Source organism: Nicotiana tabacum, chromosome 14, assembly GCF_000715075.1.
Source record: "Nicotiana tabacum cultivar K326 chromosome 14, ASM71507v2, whole genome shotgun sequence".
Taxonomy (NCBI): domain Eukaryota; kingdom Viridiplantae; phylum Streptophyta; class Magnoliopsida; order Solanales; family Solanaceae; genus Nicotiana; species Nicotiana tabacum.
This window is the reverse complement of record NC_134093.1, coordinates 92,857,900-92,868,805: the sequence shown is the minus strand read 5'-3', so window position 1 is coordinate 92,868,805 and position 10,906 is coordinate 92,857,900.

Below are 10,906 nucleotides of genomic sequence, written 5' to 3'. Positions count from 1 at the left end.
TGCCTGAAAGATAAATTTAGCTAGCGTTTGATCATAGATTCCAAAATTTATTTTTAAAAAATTAATTTCGGTAAAATTTGGTTTGAAGATGTAAATCTGTTTGGACATAATTTTTTAAAACATATTTCATCTTTTTTGGATAAACATGAAATGTAACTTATACCCATAAGTTCTAAAAACTATAAATAAAGTACCCAACAATACAAAACAAATAAATTTGCTAATCTTGTATATGCAGAACTTTCGTCAATGCCATTCATTATCATTATCACAAACTATAGTCCTGAACATAGATAAGTTTGGCACAAAATTATCATTTTTATAAAAAAAATCATAATACACTATCATAAAACCATAACATGATATTTTAATATCAACCGCTAATAACACAATTCTTAACCACTATAGTTCGTCAAATTACAATAATATTACAAGATCCATCGGTCCAAACGAAAATGATAGTGATTAACTGGTGGATTAGTTGAGTCATAATAGATGGTGTATTTTTTTATAAAATAAAAAATTTTAGGTTGATTTTTAAAATTGTTAAAAATTTCAACAGTAATATTTTGGGCCAAAAACAGGTGTAGAGCTAGCTTTGGGATTTGAAAAGTTTATTTTCAAAATTTGCCAAAACATGGATAAAATTTATAAACAAACATGTTTTGCTAATTGTTTTTGGAAAAACTTGACAAAATCTATGGCCAAATGGGAGATGAGTTATTTCAAGTTGCTCACTTAAGTGTTTACCATAACACTCCATCTAAAGTCTTTGAGGTTCGACCCCGACTCGGGTTTTATTATTGTAACGACCGTTTTATCTTTCCTAACTTGGGGGTGAATTGGATGTGATCAAGCAACTCAAAAATTTTGGATACAAAAATTCAGAATACTTAGACCTAAAGTTTGGATAAATTGATTAATCTTTAAATATATTATAAATTATGGATATATTTTTGATAGCAGAGTTAAAAATGGCTATTGGTGCACTTCACTCATAAGAAGGTGGTCTATTTTGTGCTATTTCGTGGGCTGGCCAAACGTATGTCAAGAGTGAACTCGTAATCCTTCATGGATAGAAGGGAAAGCTAGGCCACTTCAAATAGAAATAGGCTTCCTTTATTGGGCTTGTTGAAAAGGATTAGGCCTCTTATCATAGGCAGGGTCCTCATAAGAATATGACATGCGTTTTTGTCTTTGGGAGGGTACAATTTTATTTTTTTGGAGTGTTTAAACCAAATTCTATTAACTTACAATGGTTAAACATTTTACTAAAGTGGAAATATTATATCAAGTAATCGTGATAAAGTGAGAAAAGTTTGTACCCATTTTTTGTTAAATCAATTAACTTATATCCGTTTTATTTTTTCGTTTGCATTTGTATCCATTTTTTTTTGTTAAAAGCATTTTAAAAAGACGATTTTGCCCTTCTTTAATAAAAGACTATTGACAAACTGCAAGACAAAATTTTAAGCATGTTTAGGCTGAAGTTTTAGCAAATAAACTAAAAAACTTCAGCTTGTTTAGACTGAAGTTTCGGACAAAACTTAGGACAAAACTGTAGATTGCGTTACAAAACTTCAGCATGTTTTGGTATGAAATTTTAGCAAATAAACTAAATAATTTCAGCATGCATTAGCAAAAACTCTTTGAAAAATTATATACTGCAAGACAAAAACTTAAGCATGTTTAGTGTGAAGTTTTAGCAAATAAACTAAAAAACTTCAGCATGTTTAGTCTGAAATTTTAGCAAATGAACTAAAAAATTTCAGCATGTTTAGTCTGAAATTTTAGCAAATGAACTAAATAACTTCAGCATGTTTTGTCTGAAATTTTAGCAAATGAACTAAATAACTTTATCATACATTAGCAAAAACTCGTTAGAAAATTACATACTACAAGACAAAAACTAAAGCATGTTTAGTTTTGAAGTTTTAGCAAATGAACTAAAAATATTTAAGCATGTTTAGTCTGAAGTTTTAGCAAATGAACTAAATAACTTAATTAAGCATGTTTAGTCTGAAGTTTTAGCAAATGAACAAAATAACTTAAGCATGTTTAGTCTGAAGTTTTAGCAAATGAACTAAATAACTTAAGCATGTTTAGTATGAAGTTTATCAAATGAACTAAATAACTTCAGCATGTTTAGTCTGAAGTTTCAGATAAAATCTATGGCAAAACTGTAGACTGCAGGATAAATAACTTCAGCATGCATTAGCATGAAATTTTAGCTTCAATGTGAAAAAACTTCATGCTATATTAGCATGAAGTTTTAACTTCAACATGAAACAACTTGTAGCATGAAGTTTTAGCTTCAAGGTGAAACAACTTCATGTAAGTGTGATTCTGAAGATGAATCCGGACAAGTTTCTGATTTTTTATAAAGTTGCTGAGAGGAGAGGAGGAGATCGTTTTATATCTTTTGTCAGGGGTGTAATTGTCATATTATTACGAATTTTTTGTGAGATGACTACCAAATCAATAATTTTAAAAAATAGAGTACAAGTTAAAAGGTGACACAAATATAGGGTACGACTGCAAATCCCCGGTATTTCGACCCCTGAGGCTACGTATGATCCAGTGAGAATATCGCTAGTGTCCTTTATTTAAACATCTTTTTTCTTGTTGTTGTTGTTGGATCTGAGGAACTTTGAGAACGGTGATGTGCAGACTGCAGTGGTCCATTTTTTGAGATGGGAGAAAAATAAAAAATTTAGGATTCCATGAATCTGGGAACCAAGGTGCTTCAAACAAATCTTCCTTAGGCCTGTATTCCTCGAACAATGAGAACTCAGAACTATACGTGAGTAAATTTTATATGTTAGGAGTTCTCGATGATGTTATGTGATATTGACAAAAAATCCAATGTAATTTTATAAGTTAGGTTCAGAAATGATAGTTTGTACGTAGATCTTATTCTTACATTATGAAGGTACAGAAGATGTTTCATATAGATACTCGGCTCAGGAAAAATAAAAAAATAAAACAGTAGCAACAGGCAATAACAAGAACAAGATAATAAGATAACCGGCGTGAAAGAGGCAACATGTAGTAATAGAAATCTAAAAATCAGAAAATAAGATAATAAGAAAACCGAAGCGAAGGCAACATGAAATAATAAAAAATTAAGAATCAGAAAATACAGTAATAATACTACTAGTATGGAGAAGAAATACACTCGATTACCTACTAACTATCTACCCTAATTCTCGGTCTCACACTTATTATGAAATATTTTTTCAATCGGGATTGTAATGTGTAAATAAGCGCGTCAACTCATTTGGTCACTTACTCGGTTTACTAAGTTATTAGTAATATTATTTCACAGAAAAAATACTACTAATATATGTCTCTATATGAATATTCAAAATTAAGAATTCTACTTTATGTCCAACCAATTCTCCTTTGGTCCCCTTTTATCCTCTATTCGTTATTTCTTCGCTCAAGCTAAGTTTATGGACTTGACGTCTGAAACAAGAACAATATAATCTGGTACAAATGTTATATAACCTATTTTTGTCCTAAAATATATAATTAAATCTAGATGTAAGGGACGTAGGGTCAAATGTAGTTTACAAGGTGAGACAAAGCGTCATGTTCAGTACTCTAAATTGGCCAACATTGTCTACTACGAAGTGCAAATGGACATAGGAGTTTTAACTTCTTGAATGAAGCACAAGGGAAAATCCCTAATATCCAACCTACTTACAGCACTAGGAAAAATTATTGTGCAGGTGTTTCAATGTTCCTCTGCATGTTCTTGCATGACCTACTCATGTGAAACCCACATGAAATGCCATACCATTCAGTCAGATATAATTGTCATGTATTGCCTAATCCTAGACTCCTAGGTACTCCACAACAACAACAATAATATACCCTCTGCGGTCTTGCAAGTGGAATTTGGGGAGGGTAATATGTACGCAAACGTTATCCCTACCGTGTGAAGATAGAGAGACTGTTTCCGAATCCTTGGCTGAAGAAAGACAGGTAAAGAGAAGAATCCATGTAAAGAGAAGCAATAACCACAACCATAGACAGGGGCAGATGCATGTTTGATGAAGCGGTGTCACGCGGCACCGCTTCTTCAGAAAACTTTACTAAATATATGTATTAATACTGTGAGAAATGGATAAGTAAGAAAAAATGACACCATTTGACATAAATTGTCTCTTTGTGTGTTGGTTATGTGTTTGAGTTTGCTCTAGGAGGTCAAAGGTTTGAACCTCAACTAACACATTTTTCTTTTGGCAAATATGTGAGAGAGTCTTTGTGGTTAAAAAGTAATTAAGTAGAATTGAACTCAGAACCTTTTCAAACTTAAGACTCAACAAAATCAACAAACTAAGGCTATTTTTTGTCCAAAAGATTGATAATTAAAGTTATTATTTCTGTTCTTCTATAAATTTCGACACCGCTTACAAAAATTCATGCGTATGCCCCTGGCCAAAGAAATAACATAACCGGAGCAAAAGAAACAAAAAAAGCAGAGACATCAGATAATAATAGAAATCTAAGAATAGAAAATACAAGAACTCCTAGGTACTCCACAAATAATCCAAAAACTTTGGTTGCTAATTAACTTCTATACACTATAGTGTGAAAGATCTTTTCCACTATCAGACCATATACAAGATAATTTTAGGTAACTATTTATAAGAAGTGAGAGTAATAATTTGAAAAATTAATGAGCTTATTTGTCAGCCTAAAATATTTAGTGTCTAAATCTGGTGTTAGAAATCCATGTCCTCACACGAAACAACTCTACTAATCAAAGTTATTTGTGTCCCGAAATGTTTAAACATGTTTTATCTTGTAAAGCCAATTCATTAGCATCATATGTTTGTTGACTAATAGTTTGCTCACCAAAAGGTAAACATTCGATATACAAAGGTTAATGCAGGAATTCCTATAACTGTACGTTTGGAACTTTCACCCCTTCCTCCTGATATTATCTTGATCCTTTCCGTAGGAGAAAGGCAAATGTGACCATAGGGAAAAGTAGTCATCTAACTCTTGATAGATATATCCCGAATCGAATCCAGGATTTAAGTTCTATGAGTTCAATTTTTAAGTTTCTTCTTGTTAAACCTACTATATTTTTAACATTATGGATTCATATATTTGTTTGAGACTGATGTATAGCTATTGTTGCATGAGTTCATATCCACTTGTAATATTTATTGCAATTATAGTGAATTTTTACATATAAATTTAAACTATATATATTAGGTTTTTGGTACCGACAAGCTGCATCCACCCCGGTCCACCACCCTCCTCCGAAAAAGAAAAGAAAAGGGAATTGTAGATACTATTTAATGATCAGTTTGTTAAATTATGATTTAACGACTGTCCAGAATCAGATATGCTCAATGAATCACAACTAAAAAACCCGTAACGACTATACATTTAATTGGTTAGTTATTAGTATAACGAGAAGCATATCATTATGGCACGCAATTATAAGCATTTTATTTCGTTTCGGCACATGCATAGAGTCAACATAATCATGGAAATAGTTCAAAAATCCTACTTGCATTATTTCTATTATTTCAACCTTTTGTTCAAAGCTACCAACCTCATTATATGTAATCAGAAATACCAGGACCAAGATAGAGTTATAAACTATTAGGCTATTAGCCGCTTCTCAAGGGAGATATCTATATAAAATATAGCGATATGAGATCCTTATTACTAATTCTTTATTTGTTGAATCTCATTGGATTCTTTATATGATATATTTTTGATGTTGCTGAAAATGGGGTACTTTCTTTTCTTGGTATTTCTTAATGACGATCATGATTATATTGAAAAATATTGCCTGATATCGAATTGTTTAATTTGTATTCGGGGAAAATTCTTTACTTTCATACTTCGTAGTCTTATTGACATGGAATAATTCCACCAACTAATTCAAACGGTTTTGGCTACACATAGTCTCAATGACCCCAAAAAAAAAAAAAGAGAAGAAGAAGAAGAAGAAAGAAACGACGATTGTTTGTTAGAAATTAAAATAATACTATTGTACATCATAAATTTTCTGTTCGAGTAGCTTATTGTTTCTACCATTAATTTTTTATCTTCTTTCCCACTCAATTCCAACTAAGGTTCACTCTTAGAAAACTGCCAAACACCATCCATGAAAATCGACCGAAATCAATCGGAAACATAGAAAAATACGATCGATTTTAATTCGTCGAAAAAACAGTGATCGCTAAAGTGTAACGACCGTAGACTGTCGCAATTTTCGACCGAAGTGGTCGGTTATTTCAACCAAAGTTCGACCACTTTATCTGACAATTTTGTTGGAAAAATAAATATACCAGCCGAAATCGGTCTGTAATATGTAAATTATTTTTTATTTATTTTTTGAAATAGCGACCGATTTTGGTCTAAAATATAATAATGAGATTATTTTACATTTCTTTTTAAATTTTAACATACCGACCGAAATGGGTCGGACATCATTAAAAAAATAAAAATAAAGGTTATTTCCGACCGACATCGGTCGGTAATTTTAAATTTTTGCTAGATTACACATTAAAATTACCGACCGACTTCGATCAGTAATTATGAATTTTTGGGCTTTTAATATGAGAATTCTGACCGAAATAGGTCGGAAATCGGTCGCTTTTCTGGAAAGAAACCTGGCAGAATATGTCTACTTTTAAGCTACACCACTTGCCAATTACAATCCTATAATGGCAGTATTACAATGCTGCCATTCATTCACAATTAACCAACAAACAACAATTAACCAACGCCTACCACAATAACAACGCTAATAACAACAATAATTAAACAACACCAACCACAACAACAATGCCAACAATAATACAAATGTTCAATAATAAAACAATATCAACAAAAGAATATCAACAATATAATATCAACAATACAATCACCATTCAAAACTATTCCAACTAAATATTCACAAGTTCAAGACTTTGTTTAGCAATACACACCATTCAAGGAGTGTTTTGTACTGCATCATCTCAATCTCCACTACTAGAAGCTTAATCGTTGGCATGGTTCGAAGGATCACGACGAGAAGGATTAGCATCTGGGGAAAACTCACGAGACTAGGGAATCGGGAAACACCACTAGCAAGAAGATTGGCCAACTGACCTTGAAGGACATTAAATTGTTGGTCCCTCTTTTCTAGATGACCTTGGAGGCTATCAAGTTGTTTATCTCTCTTTTCTTCTCTAGCATTTGCCTCTTCAAGCTCTGCTGCTAGCTTTGCGATCTTTTTTTCCATAACCGAGAGAGTCGACCTATCAAGTGTCTCGCCCTGAGAAAATCCCTATACCTTGCAATCCAGCCATGTAGCGCCGAAATGATCTCTCTGGAATGCCGTATGCTATCCCCATTTTAGGACCACCGACAACATCCAACCAAATCTTCTGCGCTTCTTTGTCTGAAATGGAAGGTGGGTCGCCTTGCTCATTCGGTGGCAATCTCTGACTGTACTCCTCCACATTAGTCTTATAACGACCCTTTATTTAGAAGATAGAAAATTATTAACTATATAATATTATAAATATTAATTTTAAGTTATAGTAGGTATGAAACTTGCATATGTAGTCTCCGCCCGGTCCTCGACCCATCTACTTGCATCTGTCGGTGACTTCTTCTTCCGGATGTGATTCTCCATGAAGAACTCATCGTGAGTCAGCTTCCTCCCATATGTTTTTCCTACAAATATAATAAAATATGTTAACTACATTAAAATAAATATAGTTCGATAAAATTAAATTTAAATGCTTTAAGGAATTACCAATAGTCTCCTCGTAGTCCCCATACTCCTTGCACCCATGCATTGCAAAGAGCCACCCTTCTCAGATGCTCAGGCCTTCTTTTCCTGTTCACTCTTCTTCTCGAATCGCATTGGCCCACTGCCTCAGTAAATCCTCCCATAAATATGGTAGAACCCATGAAGTCTTCTTGTTTTTCTTCCGAGCAGAACAGAAGAAATCAGATAGCCTTTTACGACATTTGAACTCAAAATTTGCAAGAATGACATTGTTATACCGATCCTTCCATGCGCACTTAGTCCGCAAATAAAATGTGTAACGTTAGATAAAAATATTGTTAATATAATGCTTAAATAGATAAGAATTGTATTATAACCTTAAATTGGTTGAAAATTTGCTCCACGAGCTCTGGTGAAAAATCACTCCATGCCACATAGGATGCATCATACAACCGGCCAAGAGATTCAGTGATTATCTTTGTAGTCTGATGACTTGGTATGAACCTGCAATGTAGCAATTACATTAAATAAACAGGACTAGCTATTATAATTCAGCAAAAACAAAGAAGTAATAAATAAATCTTACCCATTGCCCTCAGTCCTAATGATCATCCTATGATAATGATCATACCGCACCGCATTTGGATCATCATCCTCCGGTGTATCTGAAGCGTGCGTAGAAGGGGAGACATCTGGCTCAGCGCTACTATCCCGAAGGTGAAGTCGAGAAACGCTAGGAGACGAACTCCGTGGAGAGGGAGACGGGGTCGCTGATGAAGATGTATGCGATCTAGACCCTTACTGCGATCCAGACCCCTGCTGCGATTCGTGTGGCTGTAATCTAGATGGATGCGATCCAGCTGGTGGTGATTAGTACTTTGTTCGGATACTTGACTAGTGGATCAATTGGAAATTCAATTATATTCGATTAACCTAGGATATATTTTTATCACTTTATTTAACCTAGAACATGCATAACTGTTGATTTTAACTGACAAGATGCTCGGGCATACTGACGGCCTTAATAAATTAATTATTGAGTTTCAATGTGTGAGCGATAGAGTTTAAGTATCGACATCCAACACGCTAGAACACATTTCAAAGCAAAATGTATAGTGCTATGAGATGTAGTGCTATATTAACACTTAAGTTGTAGCAACAACAACATATACTTAGTCAAATTCCATGATATATATATATATATATATATATATATATATATATATATATATATATATATATATATATATATATATATATATATATATATATATATATATATATATATATATATATATATATATATATATATATATATATATATATATATATATGTGTAGATCAAATCAATAATCTATAAATGTTTGAATACTAATACCGACCGATATCGATCGAAAACTTCATCAATTATTTTTGAAAAATTATATTAGTTATGAAAAAATAAAATCGAACCTGGGCAGGATAAAAGTTAATTCACTATTTCGACCGATATCGGTCGGAAATGAGGATCTTATTTTATTTTAACATTTTTTTCGTACGTAATACGCAAGTTTGACCAGCTTTTGGTCAAATATTGACCATATTTAGACCGATTTCGGTCAGAAATGTAAAATGTGTCAGATGATACCGTATTTCGATATTATGGGATCACATTTACCGACCGATGGTGGTCGGTAAAATTAATTGAAATTGGTTATTTGACTTTTGCGACCAAATTACACTTTTATTTTCTGACCGACGTCGGTCGGTTTTCTCTTCCGACGAAATCGTCGGTATACTTTGGACGGTTTTTGACAGTTTTCTAGTAGTGCGTTCCATTCTTACAAGTCGCAAGTAATAAACGATTGAAAAACGATTCCTGTTACTAGCAAAAAAAGAAAAAAATTGAAAGTCATACCTAAAATTTCGCACGAGTAATGCAATATTTGGTTGGTTGTCTAATAATATTACTAGCTACCACATAATTGTTGTACAACATTAATAATTAGCCTTGTAAATTGTTTGTTGTATCTGATGCAACAGAAAATCTCTTAAAATAACAATGCATAAATTAGAATAGGTTAACACAAAAAATAAAAATGCTAAAGTAAGTAATTGTTGTATAACCTTACCATGTATTTTTATTCGCTTTATAACAATCTTGGCATTATTATGTACTATGTAAACAAATATTCTTATATTTAAATTCCTAATTTGCGTATCAATGACCCCTAAAGTAAATAATTTACTGAAATATCCTTTCTAAGAAACAAATCTAATGAAAGAGTCTTTGCCTTCAATCGCAGAGACAGGATATGACCCCTTAAAATCAACTTTTAATTTTAGCTTTGTTCCTCTAATCAAATCAAATAGTAGCTAATTAAACAGCTAGCAGTACACTCGTAATAATTCAATATAGGATTTGGACATTTCTACGGTAAGCAACTTTCAAGCCATCATATCCGCAAGTACTACAACTTTCGAACGTGAAGATTTCTCTAATAATTCAATAAGAAGAGAGGTAGAAAATATTCCGAAGCAATTATAAATATTTCATTCAGCATTTAGAATTTGAAAATTTCAACCAACAAGTTTATTTTATTTAATTCTTTCACCTGCCCATAACTGTCAAGTTTGTCTGGTTTGTTCTCTCTAATATTTAAAAAATAATAATTGGTGAAGAATAACATGATTCGATCGCATAATGTGACTGTGGAAAAAAAAAATCATAATACAATAATAATAAAAAAGAACAAAAAGAAACAAATAGTAGTAGGTTAATAATAGATAGAGTATAAAAAGTTGACCGCAACCTAAGCATTGAACTGCTAACTCATGAGTCATGAGGTCCGCGTGACAATTAACAAAAGAATTTACCTTAAAGTTTAAATTATGTGCACTGATAAATTAGACAATCAAATTATTCAAGAAATAATGTACATATAATTGAAATTCTTTAACTTATTTTTGTTGATATTGTAAAAAAGATTTTATTCTATTTGTGTAGTTTTACTTGTTATAACAAGCATTACCTTGTTTTGAGATTATGAATCTATACTTGCTATAAAAGAACATTTGCAATTAATTTCTAAGTGATTTGATTGTAAAAATAGCTTTTATAATATTATATTAGTTACACTCAAAAGAAGTACTACTAGTAATTTTTAGGAA